At 37.8% G+C, this 18,827-nt stretch overlaps 1 pseudogene; it reads right to left on the minus strand.

Annotated features, from left to right (window-relative positions):
• Window positions 1-314: 314 nt before the first annotated feature.
• LOC112181380 lies at window positions 315-979 on the minus strand (annotated as a pseudogene).
• Window positions 980-18,827: the final 17,848 nt, after the last annotated feature.

Genomic DNA, 18,827 nt, shown 5'->3' on the forward strand with positions numbered 1-18,827 from the left:
TTTAATATTTTATTTTAATTTTACATGTTTGAACTGTTTTTTCATTTGTATCTCCCATATACCTTCAGTTTTCAATAACAAAAACCTAGTAAAAGTTTCTCTCTCTCTTTTTTCAACAAAATGTTATCTGCAAATTGATCATAGAAGACCTACTATAGGTCTAATTGAGTACCTTTACTCTTATCTTTCTTTTTTCTTTATGCATGCTTGAAGTCAGAGTTTGGAGTTCAAAAATCTTTATTTTTTTATTTTTTTTATTTTTTTTATTTTTTAAAGAACTACTATTAGGTCTACTAGGCCATTTAAATCTTTGCCCTCACAAAGGAAGATGTGGATCGACTCTTCTGATACTACGTACGTATGCATTGATACACATTTGCAGATATACTTGCAGTTAGCTAATTTAAAAAGCTCATTCATTAGGACATTAGGTTATGATCGATAAACGCCAAAGTATTACATTCTTGACCAAAAGAAGAAGAAAAACCTTTGACAAGAAAAAAATCCACAGTACGTTTATGAAGCATGAAGGGCACTGTAATCAAATCCACGTAAAGCCATTTGGAAACTCGAAACACACACTGTGATTTTATAATATCAGCTACCAGCCTTGGTCAATTGCTGGTAAAGGCTGGGCCGCCGGGGTTGATCAGCTGTGGCCAGTGGCCGAGGATTATTTGTGATGCTGAGAATCTGGTCCTCCCGGTACGAGTCTATCTGAGAGTGACCTTCTTCTAGAATGCTCTAGTAATTTGGACACATCAATACCTAGGTAGTCTTGCAGACGTTGTTTGTTGCTGTCTCTATTTTCTTCAGGATGACCTGGTGCACCAGAAGGCTACGTGCATTTGAAGGCATGAGCATCATGGAGAAGGTGATTAGTAAGAGAACTAACACCCTTGCACTAATAATTGTATCCGCCATGCGAATCAAGTGGAGGTGATTAAGCTAGGTTTTTTGACTGAGAACGTGGGTAAGTTGCAGCACACCCTCCTAACTATTCTATATATGTGTAGAGTATATATAGGAACATATATATATAAATAAATTAGTATGCATATATATATAATCTGCCAAACAATATTATTAGTTAAGCTAGCTCTGAGCATACTAATTTATTTGGAGCTAGACATTAGCTCTAGTCATGGTTGTCTGACAAGGTCATGTAGTGGAAAGTTAACATGTAGACCGACAAGGTCTTCAATGGAGATTTGAGTGTCTACATGGTTGTCTTCGTAACTTTTGTGTTGTCTTCACTACCGAAATTAAACATGCCCTCTCAAGAATCGTAGGGTTGCTCTTATGTAGTCCGGTGTGTAATGTTTATTTGAATAGGGTTGGGGAGGTTAATTAAATAATTATATTAGGAAGAATTGATTTATAGTACCAACTAATAATCCTGAATTAAGATGAGAGTCGTTCCAAAAACAAAGCCCATACATAAAACATCAGCACTACCTTGATAGCTTAATCTGCAAACCCATGGTTGATGGTGGTTGCAAGTGAAAAGAATATTCTAACCCATAACTTTTTATCTCTTTTGGATCCCAGATATTGATTTCTATTTTTTGAACTCTTTTATGTACTACAGAATCTTGGTTGAGGTGGAGATCCAATCTGACATAGCTTTAATTTATAAGCGACGTGTACCTTATCCTCGTCAAAAGATCGACCTATTGAGCCGTGCATAGCTTTATAAACTTTCATCGATCTAATCTATTCGGTTCTTTGTCATCATTACACATTATTATACATATACTAAAGCTGAGTTGGGGTTACTATTTTCAATTGTTCATACGTGTTGAGAAATGACGCAACTGTCCCTGGGTTTGGGTTTGAATCACAAAGTTGCTGCAGGTGTTTTTGGAGAGTCAGAAAAGTGCTGTGAGGGTTTTGGGGAGAGCGCATATTAAAACTGAGTTGAGGTGGTGAGTTGAGATCGGGGTGGGAAATGACGTAGTTGTCCCTGCTTTTATTGATGTAGCTGTTCGATATGTGGGTGAAAATGTGAAATCCCTAATGTTGTTTAATATATCAACTACGAAATGGTTTGGTTTTTTGTTTTGTTTTGGTCGAGAATCCAGAATCATCGAGAGAGAGAGAGAGGGGGGGGGGGGGAGAGGGAGAGCACTTCAGACTGAGAGTGTGCTAGAACGATTTAGAGATAGAGAGAGAGAGAGATCTGATCCCTCATCGTTGCAGGCAGAAAGAGAGAGGTATTGAGCTTTGCTGTTTTGTATTGGTTGTGTTTTATTCAAGGTGATTTTCTTGAATTCATTATGTGTGTTTTTCAGTTTTGTAGTGGTTATAATCGGTGTTTGCTTCGTTTTTTTCTTGTATATGCTATATGTAAAAAGAGTCTCGACCATATTATGATCCCACATTTAACAGCTAAAAGACTATTTTAGACAAGACCAAATTATCAAATAAAAAGCAGTTATTTCGACTTCTGCTGGCGCAGCCGACAACACAGTGTGGTTGGCGGTGACGACCGAAGCGGTGAGGTCACAGTTTTTTGGTGACTTTCGGAGAAGGTCAACCTTCGTCGGTGATCCGATTCAAACCGAGAGGATCCGAATCGGATTCTGTAGCACCGGATGTGTGGACCACGTTGTTGCTTCGTTCTTTCTCTGGCTAAATCCCCTAATCCATAAGATTTTGCAAACCGTGTAATCTCATTCTCTCAGACTCTCTCTCCCTCTATCTACGACTGTGGCTTCGATGGAACTCAGAAAGAATGAATGCAAAGGAGTGCTTGGTGTCCTATCAAACAGAAAACTTTCATACTCTATTTGAAAATGGGACTAGGGTCTGATTTGATGTTGACCAGTGACCTTATAGATATGTATAGTAAATGTGGTAAATTGGGAAGTGCACGTGATGTGTTTGATAGAATGTCGGAGAGAGATGTGGTTTCCTGGACAAGTCCAGGGACGTAGCCACTCATAAGGCTACTTGGGCTATAGTCTAAGGGAAAATTTGGCCCAAAATGTGTCAAGTAGGCGTATATCCCAAATAAATAAAATATTAATGCTTCGAGAAGAGTTGATGGGTTGCTGCTGACAAGTCCAGGGACGTAGCCACTCATAAGGCTACTTGGGCTATAGTCCAAGGGAAAATTTGGCCCAAAATGTGTCAAGTAGGCGTATATCCCAAATAAATAAATAAATAAATAAAATATTAATGCTTCGAGAAGAGTTGATGGGTTGCTGCTGTCGGTCCCGACTCTCAAACACCAAACCCATCGGCCGTCTCCCGGTTCAGAACTTCAGATCGGTTCCGCCTTCAAGAGTTCCAGGCTCTAGCCACCGAGCCACCTCCCTTTTTAGAGTTTCAGTCCCCTGCCTGAGCTACCTCTTCCGCCACGGTCTGCATCTCTGTGAGTTTACGACAGAGTATCTCAGATTCTCAGAGTTTCAGTCCACCGAGCGACCTCCAATCCCTGAATCTCAAATTCTCAGGTAGCTCCACTACCAAGCTGATGATGTTTGAAACTTTGAATCGTGAATTCGTAATGTTTGGTGTTTAATGGACTGGGTGAGGTCGTAATTTACTGAATTGCTGATGAAGTGATAATGTTTGTTTGATAATTGGGAATGGGCAGGGAATGGGTTGTCCAGATTGTGTTGTTTGGTCCTGGTTTGGTCACTTTGGTGTTTTCCCGTGAGGTCGAAACTCGAAAACTCATGATGGTTTTTTTTTTTTTGGCAAGGATTGTTGATGATGTTCATCATGTTTGATAAATAATAATTGCTTGTCCGTGATAATTGATGACCTTTATGCAATTGTAATTGGCTTGCCTTGGTCTGATTTGAGATGAAAGTTCTGTTTATTTTGATGGGTTTTGTTCATTATGTCCATTTTGGAGAAACATTGTGTTTGATAAGTTTCAAGAAATAGTTTTTAGGGTAAATTCCTCCTATGGTACCTGAGGTATTGCTACTTGGACAGTTTGATACCTGATGTATTAAAGGGGACATTTTGGTACCTGAAGTTAGACTCCGTTTGACACTTTGATACTTCTGTTAATTTTTCTGTTAAATGTAAGGATAAAATTGACATTTAGAATATATGTATAAAAACATAATAAAAAAACATGAGTTTGTGGGTTGATTGTCGTTCTTCATAATTTTATAGGTATGAATTAATGTTTATAAGTTATGTTGAAGGTGAAATATTCGAATTTTATGTTTACTATATAGTAATCATATAATGAACACCCATGAGAGTACTCCATTGAAACTAGTCTCGTACAACTAAATTTTTTTAAACATAAAATTCAATTATGTCAACTTTAACATAACCCAAAAGCGTTAATTCATTTTCATTTTCTCCTAAATGACCCAAAAAATGATGAAGACCTAAAATAATATCATCGCATTGTGTTTATGAAGAGGGGAAAAATCCAAGTTTTGGAAGAAAAATTAGTGGTTTCATAGAGAATAGTACCCAAAAAAAAAATCTGATTATTATATTTCTTTAACATAAAATTCGAATATTTCACCTTCAACATAACTCATAAACATTAATTCATACCTATAAATTATGAAGAACGGCAATCAACCCACAATCTCATGTTTTTTTATTATGTTTTTATACATATATTCTAAATGTCAATTTTATCCTTACATTTAACAGAAAAATTAACAGAAGTACCAAAGTGTCAAACAGAGTCTAACTTCAGGTACCAAACAGTCCCCTTTAATACATCGGGTATCAAACTGTCCAAGTAGCAATACCTCAGGTACCATAGGAGGAATTTACCCTAGTTTTTAAGTTTAGAACTAGAAATGGTATATAAAGAAGTCTTTAAGTTTATGTGTTGTTAATTCTAGTCATACTGGTCATATTTTAGGCACCGAGGCTTGCTGTCAAGGAAAGTCAAAGGCCGGTGTATCCATTTCCTGCTAATATAGGACAGGATGAGATGAAACTATTCTTTTGCTCAATGTGGTTGATTCCAAGATTGGTGGTGTCATGAGGATTGTGAAGGTTCAAGGAAGCCACGTTATTAGATCAATTGAGAGAAAAGACAGGCACAACAAGATCTACACGTCCAAGGGCCGAAGAGACAGGAGGTCCGGCTTTCAGCTCAGCCTGTCATAGAGTTCTATGATGTTCAAGACCGTCTTGGCTTTGATAGACCAAGCAAGGCCATTGACTAGCTCATTCACAAGGCCAAGGCCACCATTAAAGCTCTCGAAGATTCTTCTACTACACACCAATCTCAGCATCACCAAGGAGGCAATGCCGAGCTAGAAACAGTCAAAACTCATTAGCCTTTGCCAAAGGCCCTTTGGATGAGAGCACTATGAAAAGAGTTCGGCGCAAAATTTTGTATGGCTAAAATTAGCCCAACCCTCCAAGGATTCCTGGCTACGTCCCTGTGGACAACTTTAAGCTTAAACAATGGCAATGCCAAGGGGTCATTATCTCTCTTTTTCAACTAATCAGAAGGCGTCTGGGATCTTGGGCATTGTTGATCATGGAATGCAAAATCACAGTATGTGCGTTAAGTCTGGTTATGAATGGGTTGCAGTTGTGAACAATTGTTTTCTTTTAACACTATTGTAGTATTCACTGCAAGTAGGCCTGACATTTAAACCCGTAACCCGCAAACCCACACGCTAAAACACGCACAAACCCCCCCCCCCCCGTTTATTAATTCGGGCTAAAAAAGCCCGCACGCAAAAAACCTGCAAATTAACTGGTTTGCAGGCTAACCCGTTGGAACCCGTTAACTCAAAATCTTTCCCAAAAAACCCATTTCCCATTACCCATACAGGTTCCCTTTTTCTTTCTTTTTTCAACCAGGGCATTTTTATAATTTTTCTTATTCCCCATGAGGATCCGACAGTTGGATCTTCGTATAATTGTGAAAAGATGATTCAAAAGGAAATCCGTGAGGATTTGACCGTTGGATCGACGTATAATTTTGTGAGGATGATTCTAAAGGCGATCTGGGATGATCCAACCGTTGGATCTTCGTATAATTGTGCAAAGATGATTCAAAATGCGATCCGTGAGGATCCGACCATTGGATCGTCATATAAATTTGTGAGGATGATTCTAAGGGCGATCCGGGATGATCCAACCATTGGATCTTCGTATAATTTTGAGAGGATGAACCTACGGGTGATCCGTGAGGATCTGACCGTTAGATCATTGTATAAATTGGTAAAGATGATCATCTAGGTGATCTGTGAGGATTTAGCCGTTGGATCGTCATATAAATAGGTAAAGATGATCCTCTAGGTGATCCGACCGTTGGATCTTTGTATAATTTTGAGAGGATGAACCTAAGGGCGATTGGTGAGGATTCGATCGTTGGATCATCATATAGATAGATAAAGATGATCATCTAGGTGATCTGTGAGGGTCCGACCGTTGGATCGTCGTATAGTCGTATAATTGTGATTTGTGAATTATTTTTTGTCAAAAAAGGAAAGGAAAAAAATCTAAAAAGGTAGAAAATAAAAAATAAAAATAAAAAATAGAAAACCAAAAAAGTTCATACAGAGAAAATGGCAAATGAGGGGTTATATACATAAGTCTTAATTGGTTTTAATTGCTTTGATAAAAAGTTAAAAAAAAAAAAATGTTTACTGGTTTTAACGGGTTCCAATGGAAAACCCGCAAACCTGCCGGGTTTGGCTTGCGAAACCTGTTAAGCTAACGGGTTCTTACCGGTTCGGCCCGTTAAGAACCTGCACCGTACCCGCACTATACCCGCACGTTGCCAGGCCTAACTGCAAGTCATTTTAGGGTAAGAAAGAGAAAAAACAAAGTAGTTGTTTTGTTGATGAGGATGATCCAGCATGTTACCAAGATGGAATTACTTGTTTTTTTTTTTTTTTTTCAATACGATTTGTGTTACTAAAATTTCCAAGAGAAAATATTTCAAACAGTACCCGAACTTAGGCCGACTCCTAACTTCAGTACCCGACTATGCAAAACTATCACTTTAGTACCCTAAGTTTGAAGCTCGACCTAAGAATGGTACACGTCGTCCATCACAGCGTTAAGTCTTTGCTATGTGGCAAACCATGAGGGCCCTCAAAATATGCCACATGGTTAGCTAGGTAAAGCCGTGATGAACGGCGTGTACCATTCTTGGGTCGGACTTCAAACTTGGGGTACCAAAGTGATAGTTTTGCATAGTCGGATACTAAAGTTAAGAATGAGACTTAGTTCGGGTACTGTTTATAACATTTTCTCAATTTCCAAAATCAAGAATAATCTTCATTTTTCATTGATTATTGACCCTCAATAAACTTTTTATTGCCCCTAATAAAACTTTTATTAGGGGGCAATAAACTTTTTATTAGGGAGTTAATAAAAACTTTACTGAGGAGTAATAAAATGTTTATTGGGAATAATTTGAGGGCAATAAAACTGGACTCCGGTCCCAGGACTCCAATCTCCGGAGGCTGGAAATCGATCTCCGGTAACCGAATTCCCACTGCAGGTCTCTGGATTTCGGTCTTCGGTTACCAGAATCCGGCGGCTGATCATGGGAGTCCCCCGAAATTTCCGATGACTTCTTTCTCTCTCTAAGTGAGAAAGAATGAGAGGGCAAAATTTTTCTAAAAATAAATAAAAACAATAAAAATACTTAATTGGGTATTAGGACAAAAGATATGTAATTCATTGGGTAAGTAGGAAATCTCATAAGATGTTTGAGTAAGTGGCATTAGTGTCGCTCAAATTTAGAAAAATGAAAGACGGTGTTGTTGAATGAATAGTGCAGAGACACTTCTACCCATGCTACCTGCCTTTTTAACAGAAGTGCCCCTTTACTAAATATCTAATAAGGTTGCAACTTGATGTGGTGGTAAAGGATAGGCTATCTGCTCTTTCCAAATTCTAGCCATCATCATTTGTAATTCCATCGACGTCGTAGGGCGTTGGTTCTAGGTTAATTTATTAGGAGATTCTCTCTTTGTCTCTCGCTACTTAGAGCAAGTTCAGCGGTATTTGTTTGCCCGGGCAAAAGGTGGGAATGATGATGTGTTTGACCGGTTAATTGATTTTTATGCTTCCACCGTCCCATGCATGACCAGCCAAGCTTTGCTCTTTCTTAACCCAGGCCAAAACAAATGGGCAAGCCTCTGACTATTTTCTTGCCCAAGGTCATGGAGCTGCCAGCTCGCCAAAGAGGAGAACGTGGGTGACGTCAGGTGCGGATGCAAGGAGACAGACGCGGGAGTGGAGGCCACAGACCAATCGAGAAGCGCCATGTGGCCCAGCACCTTCTACATATCCGTATTTTGTCGCGTAACGACATTGCTTTTGCGGCAGGGGACAGGTAGCATCGACCAGTTGGCTTTTCAGAAAATTTGAAACCAACGGTGGTTTAATTTGGGCCGTTGGTTTCAATTAAGGTGAACAATCCGATGGTGGATGAATTAATATTGATAGGAATTAATTGTAACGGTAATGTTTGGTGGAGTTTTGACCAATCTTGACCGGTCAAGAAAAACAACGGGTGTAAACCCATGTCCAGTGGCAGTGAACAGTATCTTGACTGGTCGAATTCTTGACTTCTCGACCTTGACATTTCTTGACTACGGGTGAATTTGTTCTTATAGTTCAACTCCAACACTTAATGTCGGCGGGTATCAAGACATGCGCGATGTGCACTGGTTTCAAGACCACCATGGGTCGTCGCATCACCAAGACCGCATCTAATCATTATAGAGGTGCAGTAGCCAACATTTTTGCTTTTGAGTTCTCAGATTTTGTGGCCTTGAGAATTGGGATTTGGATGCTATGGGTACTTTGGGTAACATGGATGGTATGGAGGCTTCGCCTACTAAGGGCACATCTCAAATTGATCAGACTAGCTTGCATAATCAAGAATAGATCCTAATCGATGTTTTAGGTCCTTTTTGGATCTGGACATTGGATCCAAGTCTTGCGATAGGTTTTATGCTATTTAGATTTTTCTTCACTTCATTTGATGAACAATACTTCGTTTGATTTTATAAGTTCCTTGTCTATTGATTTTGATGCTTGTTTATTCGATAGATTGGTGAATACTACACTCTATGAGTCTCTGTATCAGCATGCTGTGAGTATCACAATTACGTGCTTGGTTGAGCAATTCAATTTATGCTGGGGTAGGTTTAGTATGGATCAGTCTGCTGCTTTCTTCTTTAAATCGGTCCATAATTATTTAATTAACAACTCTCAAGATCATGATAATGATTTTCACAGTCTTGTTGATAAATATCTTGAGAATGCTGCAGGTTTTCCTTATCTTGTTAAAATTTCTTGGTTAATATATTTGACCTTATCTTAATACATATTCCGTCGTCTTGTGTTAGGAAAAGAAAATAAAGAATGTAAGAAAAAAGAGGAAGTAATTAACTAATTTAATTACATAGGAAAATGACATGCATATTATAGAAAACATATTTTTTTCGAGCAAGGTAATTAGCCTATTAGGAACTGTTGACCCTATAAAAAAAAAATTAGGGAAATCGAGTGGGATTTGACCCCCTCTGATTTGCGAATCGTACGGGGTACCATATTACCAATTAGTAGGTTTAGTGGATGTCAATTTCAAGCCAGAAGGCGGTGACACATGCATCTTTCCATACTAATTGGTAATATAGTAGGTTCTGGATAAAAACCAAAACTATAATGAAAACGAAAGGGAAAAATAATTTAAAACCGCCAAATGGAAATCTGATCCTATGCCAACACTTGGTCAACGGCGCCAATTTTGTTTTACTCTAAAGTTGAGTTGTACTGAGAAGCACTTTATATCATTTATCTGGTATTAATATTAATTCCAGATTTATTCCTTCATTATCCGAGAATCATGGTCTCTCCCACCTTTTTGATAAAATATAAAGTGCATGCTTGTTATCGAAAGGTCCATGTGATACCAACAAAGGCATAATGCGTGACCTAGTTTGAGTCCAAAATATGTAGAACTTTTTAGGTTTGTTCTATCAAGCTAGAATCTAATCAATCTATCATGCTTCAATCCACCATGCTGTGGCGGCTTCATATTTTAAAGGAGATTGGATCCATCGATTGAAGGACGTGGGTCCACGTTATTAGCTCTTGTGTTAAATCTTTTCTTGTATTTTGTTGAAGTGCATCGATTGAAGTGCATGCTTGTCATCGATTGAAGTGGATTAACAACGAGATCCTTTATCTCTTTGGTCTTACGATGAAACATGAATAATTTACCAATTTCGTAAGGATCTATATTCCAAGCTCGTCGTCGATTTGATGGCTAAACATATATACCACATCAAGTCAACATTTCTTGGTCGGTTCTTGTCGTGAAACTTCACCGGGGGGGTGGTGTTGGTTTAATGATGCAGAGACCGCCCAGGGCCCTTCCCTCAAGTTGGAGCAATAGCTGTACCAATATCCTCTAGACAAGTGACAAGTCTAATCTGAAACCCGGGATCTAATTAGCCATTAAATTAGGCGGCCACCACCACCAAACCATCACCACTGACAGCACTAAAGCAGGACCCATTGGCAAACTAAAATTCTTCACTAACAGATGCACTGCACACCACCTAGGAGAACTTCACACCGACATGACCTGATTAATGAAGCCAATCAAGATCAAATATAGCCTTACGGAACCAATATCCAAACAGAGCATGTCCAAAGAAAATGAACACTCTCCTCCGTGCACTACCACAATCCCGAAGCTGACAACGAAGCCGTAGACCTTCGAACATACCCCTAATTGTCGACGTTGGACAACAGTGGTCAGAGCAGCCACTTGGTCTTGAACCCCGTTAGGGTTTCGTTGCTATGTTATACACATTTACTTCAATTCATAAGTAAACTATAGGCATAACTAAAACAACATAAACAAAATAATAATAATAATAATAATAATAATAATAATAATAATAATAATAATAATAATAATAAACAAAGTAAGAGAATAAAACATACATGAAATAAATGACCTGAAAAAATGTAAATAAAAATAAGAAAAATCGCATATAGATTCTAAAAATTTATATGGTATAGGATTTGGATCAACATAATAGTCAAATGACGAATTAAAGTTCGACCTTGCAAATGGGTCATCAGAGGTTGAGAAATCGGAGCCACAAGATCTCATTTTATTATAAAATTTTGTCATACTTATTTTATTCTCGAGACTTGTAGGTAATGCCTATTTTAAAAAAACGAGTTTCTATTCATACCTCTAAATTGGTATTTAGACATCTTTGCTTAATAGACCTCTAACTTATTTTTATAAGTAACCAATATGCTATCTACACTTCCCTCATTTTTCCATAATGCTTCTCGTCTAATAAAATCAATAAAAACCTATTTATTCCTGAAACTAAATAAACTTTGATAAAAAGAATCAAGGGTTTTCTAATGAAATACTGTAAAGTGATCCATATATACCAGATCATGAATAAGGTAAACCCATGAAGGCCACTCCAATCTTTGAGTTCTTCAATTAATTATCTGCTGGGAGGTACTCAGTCAAACGATTCAGGAAAGCCCAATGCTGAGACTTACAAACTCTCTAATGATGCACGGAAGAAACAACAGGAAGAAACTGATGGCTGTCAGGATTATTAGGCACGCATTGGAGATTACCAATTTGCTAACTGATTTGAACCCCATCCATGTTATTGTCGACGCTGATGTCAATAGTGCTCCACATGAAGACGCAGTAGGTATTGGCTGTGCTAGTGTTGTTATCAGGCTGTGGATATCACACCATTCAGACGTGTGAATCAAGCTAGCTACCTATCTTCTTACAACTGGACATCAAAACTATTGCCGAATGTTTGGTTGATGAACACTGAAAAACCTTGAACGAAACACCGAGACATCATGTTCTTTCAGAAACATGAACGTATACAGCTCAAATTACAGCAAATTCTTTTAATCGATCAGCACTACTTAGCAATGAATATTAGTCATACCTCAAATTTTATGTGGTATAAATTAAACCCACATTCCTTCTTTCCTGTGATCAAACGACACAACCAAGCATTGTTATCCAAAATGCAGCATTTTCATTGCAACCAAAAGATTATTGTAAACAATTAGTAGAACAGCATGCTAGCTAGACAAAAATAACAAATACTTGGACTACAAAACTAGAGGTTGTAGTGGCAAAATCATAATAAGAGTTGAAAACAAGCCATCAACACCTGGACTATTAAATTAACTGGTCTATATGTGTTGTCGGCATACAGAGGAAGACAAACATAAAGTAAAGCATTTAAAAGATCAGATAAGCCTAGTGTAGAACTAGAACAAGCAAATGTAAGCTAACATACTGGTGAACAAAAAGAATAGGATGCAGCATAAGGTTATTACTGATTTTCTAACTGATTTTATCAAATATGAGAGATTTTTCTTCTTTTTCTTTTGTAGTCCTGAAGATGAGTCGGGAATAATTTTATTGTCCTAAATTTTGTTATATTTAAGATGATTGTTGAGTAAAAAAAAAAAAAAAAACTCCCTCATTGCGTCCTTATTGGTAATTTGATATGAGTTGACAAAGTAAATTATCACTTAGAAAAATAGAGAGGTCCAAATATTAATTCTGGAGGTATGAATAGAAGCACCCTTTAAAAAAACTTCAAGTCTGCCTTTAGCTCTTCCCCTCGTTCAGAGTCATGAAAAACTCATTTCATATGCTTATCCTTCTCTTTCTTTCTAGCAACTTTAGCTTCATTGACGTCGTTTTATCGCCAAAGTGCCTTAACCATAATGGAAGCTTCCCTCTCTTCGATCAGTATCTTCCTCTTCAAATCTTTTTTCTCATAGGCCTTCTGTACAAAATACTCACAGGCAGCTCTTCATCTTAATCAAGTGAAGTGTGTTCCCCTTCAGAATTGGAATAATGTGACGGTGGAATGAAGTTGTCGAAGTTGAGTTGGTTTCCAAGAGTATAATCGTATATTTCAAATATTTTGAGCAATGATGAAAAACAAAGACATATTTTTTCCTTGTGTTTAATGCTTATATTTAAGTGTTCGATCTAAGAAATTTACAATATCATTATTATAATTAGGGCTGCCACTTGGTTTGGTAATTACCAAACCGACTGAATACAAACTTAAGTTTTAAGTTTGGTAAACCGATTTTTTGATAACCAAGACCGATAAAACAGAAATAAAAAATTACTCAAAAAATTGGTCCTAAATATTGAATCTACCGATTATCTAAATATTGCCTTTATGTATTATAGTTTTCAATACACATACATATATATTAAGAAATAAACATAAAAACTTTCATAATAGTATGAACATTACTATATATAGAACATTAATAATACATATATTTTAAGTAACCTGGTCAAAGATGGTCAAATAAACTATTTTGATTAAAAATAGCTAAAACTTGATGTCATATTTACAAAAGAAAGCTATAATAAGTATATAAAATACAAAGTTTACGACTATAAAATTAAAAAATTAAAAAACCTAATATTGTCCATTCTAATTATATTGCAAAAGTTTAGTGGTTATAAAATTGGTAATACCGAAAATTGAAATACTGAATTTTGTAGGTATAATTAAAACCAAAAGTTTTGGTTGATAATTGGTATCTCAATTTTGAAACCGAAAGCTTTGATTTTGAACTTGGTAATACCTATAATCGATTTGAACCGACCGAATGATAGCCCTAATTATAACTAACAAAAAAAAGAGTTCAAATTGAAAATTAAAAAAAAACTAAAATCATTATATCGGCTCTCGTAAAGTCGCTGATCCGTTTTTTCTTTTTCTCTGCAACTCTTGCAACATATTTAGTGCACTTAATTAGTTTTGGTAGTCCAATGAAGACCTCCCATGTTTTTGTTCAATGCAAGACCAATTTCATTAAAATTGTTAGTCATGTCACATGAATGTTTTTGACATTGTTCCTAATCTAAAGGTATGGAAAAAAAGAACCATAGCAACTTGCCTTTCCCTTAAGATATGAAAAATGTAGCTTCCTTTCGAAAATCCCTTTCCTTTGTACGATTTATCCTAAGGTGTAAAGGTAGAGATATAATGTAGAATATTACCTCTTTAGATGGATCAAAACCTTCAATATCTATTTGATTGTATAATGAAATTAAACAACATGACAATTCTATAATACATGTGTAGAAATAAGAAGAAAGTAATTAGAATAAAGGAGAAGAAAAGAGACAAGATATAGGGTGTAGAAAAAGGATGGTAAGGTATGATCATTTTATATACGTTATAATTTTTTTAATGACGATGCATCAATTAAGGGGTTTGTTGTGCTGATGACATATTATAATTGATATGGTTTTTATGAATACCAAATTGATTGAAAAATAACATTAACTCTCAATTTATTGATGCATAAATTATTGATTGTTTTGAGTAATATTGTTATGGATAAATTTGATATGTGAAAAAGTAGAAGTTGACCCATCATGCTAATATAAGAAAGTAAGCTGATGTGAATACTTAATCATTGGACCGCAATTAATAAAACTTTTTGTCCGGATTACAATCAAAACAGGTCATGATTTTTGGACTTATAAGTAATTAACTCTATTTTTGTGCTCCGGGTCAACAACCGTATCTTCGCATGCGTATAAAAAATGTGCTGCACCATGACCTCGTCTTCTGCACCAATCAATCATATACCATTTCTAAAGTTGTGTCTGCCATTTCATTTCCATTAAGCCAATTGAGCAAGAGGTGCTCCCACTGTAAGTTGAGAGAAAGCAAAACGACAAATAACAAAACTAGAGGGACTAGGACAACAAGCCAGGACTCCAATCTGAGCCTCAACCCAGATCGAATCCCTACATGCAGCATCACATCAACCTCCAGAGATCTTCCGGCGTTCCAAACCGCCAAACAACGATCCACGACCACGAATCGGCCTCCAATGCATGCAGAGCATGCACCACCAACTATCAAGAGGAGAACACGAGTGAGCTCAATGAAAACAACAAAAAGAACAGAAAAATTACAGTAAAGTAAATAATTGGCACACTTTGTTTATGATGTTTTCCATCACTATGGGAGAGCATCCAAATGATCGAACAACAATGACGAGGCCTTTGTGTTTGAACAGTCTAGTCATATCCTTTGTCTTAATGTGCAAAGCTGGACAGTGGTCGACATTAAACTAAATGCCTAATTGTCTCTACACGAGTGTTGAGCACATGTAAATCAATATTTTTCAGACCAAACAAAAAGTGTTAATCAATATTTCGTTTTCTTATTATTTGCTTTCGTCAAATTAAACTCAATTTTGCCCCAACGAGTCGCCACGCACATTGTCCTCTTGACAGATGACTTATTCAATGAGTCACTTTGCACACAAATAGTTTTTGGATTTGGGGGGATATGTAGGATTAATTTAGTTTATATCAAAAGGAGATCCACTTTTGTTAACTGTTGCTTTGCTTAATTTTATTTTTATTCGTCTTTGCCTTTCACATTGGTGGTGGAGAATCTCCTCCATGGAATTTCTATTCGGGCACTCAACGAAAGATCAACAACGGAACATATGCACATGCAAGCAAAAATTTAGACCAACAAATCCACTATACTCTCATGATACAGATATTATTAATTTGGCAAGAAAGGAGCACTAATGGTCCGGACAATAAATACAAATAGTTTTTTTTTTTAAAGGCAAATACAAATAGTTAAGTAAAGAGCTAGCATTGTTAACATATGTTACCATGCATCTCTTATTAATTTAAGACTAAAAAGTACATTATCTTCAGTAGACCAATTAATACAAATTAGACTAACTCCATATATTAGTACACACTAATTCCTTGCAATGGTAAACTACCCTCCTAAAAATTAATTAGAGAGAGTTAATTTACCATTGCAATATGTTGCTCTACCACTACAATTGTCTTGTCTATCATTGATGTGTATCGGGTGTTGCTACACCGGTGTATCCTCGTGTCTCTTCCTCATGACGAAGTTTGCCACACTTATTGGCCAGCGGCACAAAAGCCTCTTTTCCTTAGCATTTTAGTTGCTGCTGGTTAGACTCGGCTGATCTCGCTTGGGTTACTCTTGTTTTGGCTAGTTGTAATCTCAGGTTATTTGTGTTTCCTTGCGACCATCGCAGGGTTGCCTCAAAGGTGACCGATGATAATTAACTACTATCGTTTTTTCCCCTAGTTTGTGATCAGTGATGTAGCCAGAAATTCTATTAAGTAAGGTCAACAACATGATCGAAATAGCTCTAGCTCACTAATCTTATGTACAAAAGAACTGAATTTTTGACGTAAACAATAAATGATAGTTTTATGGTTTTTTTCTTTTCTTTTTTTCCCTAGTTTGGGATCAGTGATGTAGCCAGAAATTCTATTAAGTAAGGTCAACAACATGATCGAAATAGCGCTAGCTCACTAATCTTATGTACAAAAGAACTGAATTTTCGACGTAAACAATAAATGATAGTTTTATGGTTTTTTTTTTTTTTTTTAGTGAAGCCACGAGGGAGAAATAATATATTCATCACAAACCAGAATATGCCGTTACATACCCTTCCGCTGCCTTCCATAGACAGATAAGAAGGTAGTGGTAGTACCCACAAGTGGTACGTACATATAGTCCTACTCATTAGACATTTAAATACGTAGAGGTAGCGGATACCCTCATTCAGTGCTACTCCAGAGGCACTAGAAGTACATAGAGTGTTCCTAATACAAGGAACTTTATTGTAATTAGACAAACTAAAAACATAGGGATGGGCTGAGAGCAAAACCCTAGCCCACCATAGAAGCCCAAAGGCAGCCCAAAGTGGAGTGATCCACAAGGCCCAACAGGATGATGTGACCCAAGCCCAAAATTCTCCTCAGCCTCCCAAGCTGCACACAGCACTGAAGCAGCCGCCGGATCCCATTGCTGCATCCCATCGTCTCAACCCTCGACGCCTGATTCCACCGCTGCAACCCACCACCTCACCCCTCGACGCCTCATCCCATAGATGCAACCCCACGTCTCAATCCACAACACCTCATCCTTCGTAGCCACCTTGCTGCAAGTCATGCTGCCATTGTCAAAAACACAATTCCAAAGTCTCGACCCTGATCAGGTGCAGATCCACCGCCTAGCCCTATCATCGTTGATGACCTACCGTGTATAGATGTTCACCGCGTCCTAGACGTCCTTGGGTACTCGCCGTCAACATCATCAGCCAAACCTTGAGCCAACCGCCCTTTCAAAGCTCCGGATCATTCAAATCCCGCCCGACAGCAAAGCCATGCGGCTTCGGTGAAGCCAAAAGGCCAGCCTAGGCTAGGACCGCCGCCGGACGAGAATATTCTCAAGGTAGTGAAGCCTCCTTAGGGTTTCCTCAGAGAGAAAACAAATTAATTATTTCCTTGATCAATGTCTTTGGGCATTTTTAGAACTTGGATGGTTTACTAAAAAGTAAACAGAAAATAATGGGAAGTCGCAAAATTTGATAAGAAATAGAGAGGTCAACGAAGGCTTTACAAGTTATGTGAAACTAGAAACATCCAATATTTAAACTAAAAAGCTAAAGTGAGAGGCTCAACCACCCTTAGCTATGCCCATGCTTGTGATTCTAACTAGGATCCACTACACGAGCCTGCTCGGCACTTAATGGGTGGCTGGCTTGGCACCAGTGTCAATGTTTCTAAGAATGGATGCCAAGTCTAGTCAGAATCTGAGATTTAGGTCACGTTGAGTTAGCATCTAGTCCAAGATCTAAACAGCTTCCAAAAGTGGATGTTGGGGACTTGGTCCAAATTTGGGATCCAATCCTCGATATGGTTGTTGTTCTTTACAATCTTGAGTTCATCTTGCCAAGTTTTGACACCATTGATGGCTACAATCAAATCGTTCATTAGGCGGGGGATTACTTTTGTTCTGAATATGGTCATCTTGTAGGGTAAATATCCTCTTGAAACTATTTAGTAGTCAGTATCACCATTGTTTGATACAAAGAGCTATACTTAGCCTCCTAACTTATTTATATCATATATGTTATTATTAAGAGAAGTGAGTTTGTTTTCCTTACTTTGTCCGAAATTTCTCATAATGAACGCTTTTTCACTTTAAAAAATTTAATAAATGAAGGGTATTATAGTAATTAGCGAACTAAATATGTAAATAAGGGTCTTTGACCAAAAGCCCCAAAATTGGCTAAAATAATCCCACTTACCTCAGCAACAGATTTTTATTCCCACTTACCCAATTTCAAATAAAATGATAATTTGGCCCTCAGCTTAATTAAAAAACTACATCCATGCCATTGATCTCTCTCTTTCCTCTCTCTCATCCATTTCCGATCAGACTCTCTCTCTCTTCTCTCTCATCCCTCTCTGATAACACACACACACACTCTCTCTCTCTCTAGAAGGCATTTGTATATCCACGTCGTCGCTTTCCTCCTTCTCTCCACAGCCGTGTTCTTCCCCTTCTCCTCTGACTCGGCCTAGAGCTCGCCCGGATCCAACTCATCCACGTCAGAGTCCACTCGTCGTCGGAAATCACCCTGGATCTTTCCTTCTCGCTGATGATCAAGGTCGATCAGTTCTCCGATCCACCGCCGGTCATGGAATCAGACTCATCCTCGAGCCCAGAACCAGACTTCACCTTCGCCTTCAACTACCGCAATTTCTCCGATCAGGTTATGGAAATTGACGAAGCCGCAAAGCCTTTTGGCTCTATCCCTACATCGATGAAGGAAGAGTGCCAGTTCTCTGAGAATCCGGACGGAGTGCAGGTTCGGGATTTGCTCCTGGTCGGAGCTCGCTTCGCACTGTGTCATTGGATCCGGCTCTTGACTTGGGTGCCTAGAGCATTTTCTGGGTGCCCAAATCAGTTTTT

The sequence above is a fragment of the Rosa chinensis genome, unplaced genomic scaffold (genome assembly GCF_002994745.2).
Source record: "Rosa chinensis cultivar Old Blush unplaced genomic scaffold, RchiOBHm-V2 RchiOBHmChr0c36, whole genome shotgun sequence".
Classification (NCBI taxonomy): Eukaryota; Viridiplantae; Streptophyta; class Magnoliopsida; order Rosales; family Rosaceae; genus Rosa; species Rosa chinensis.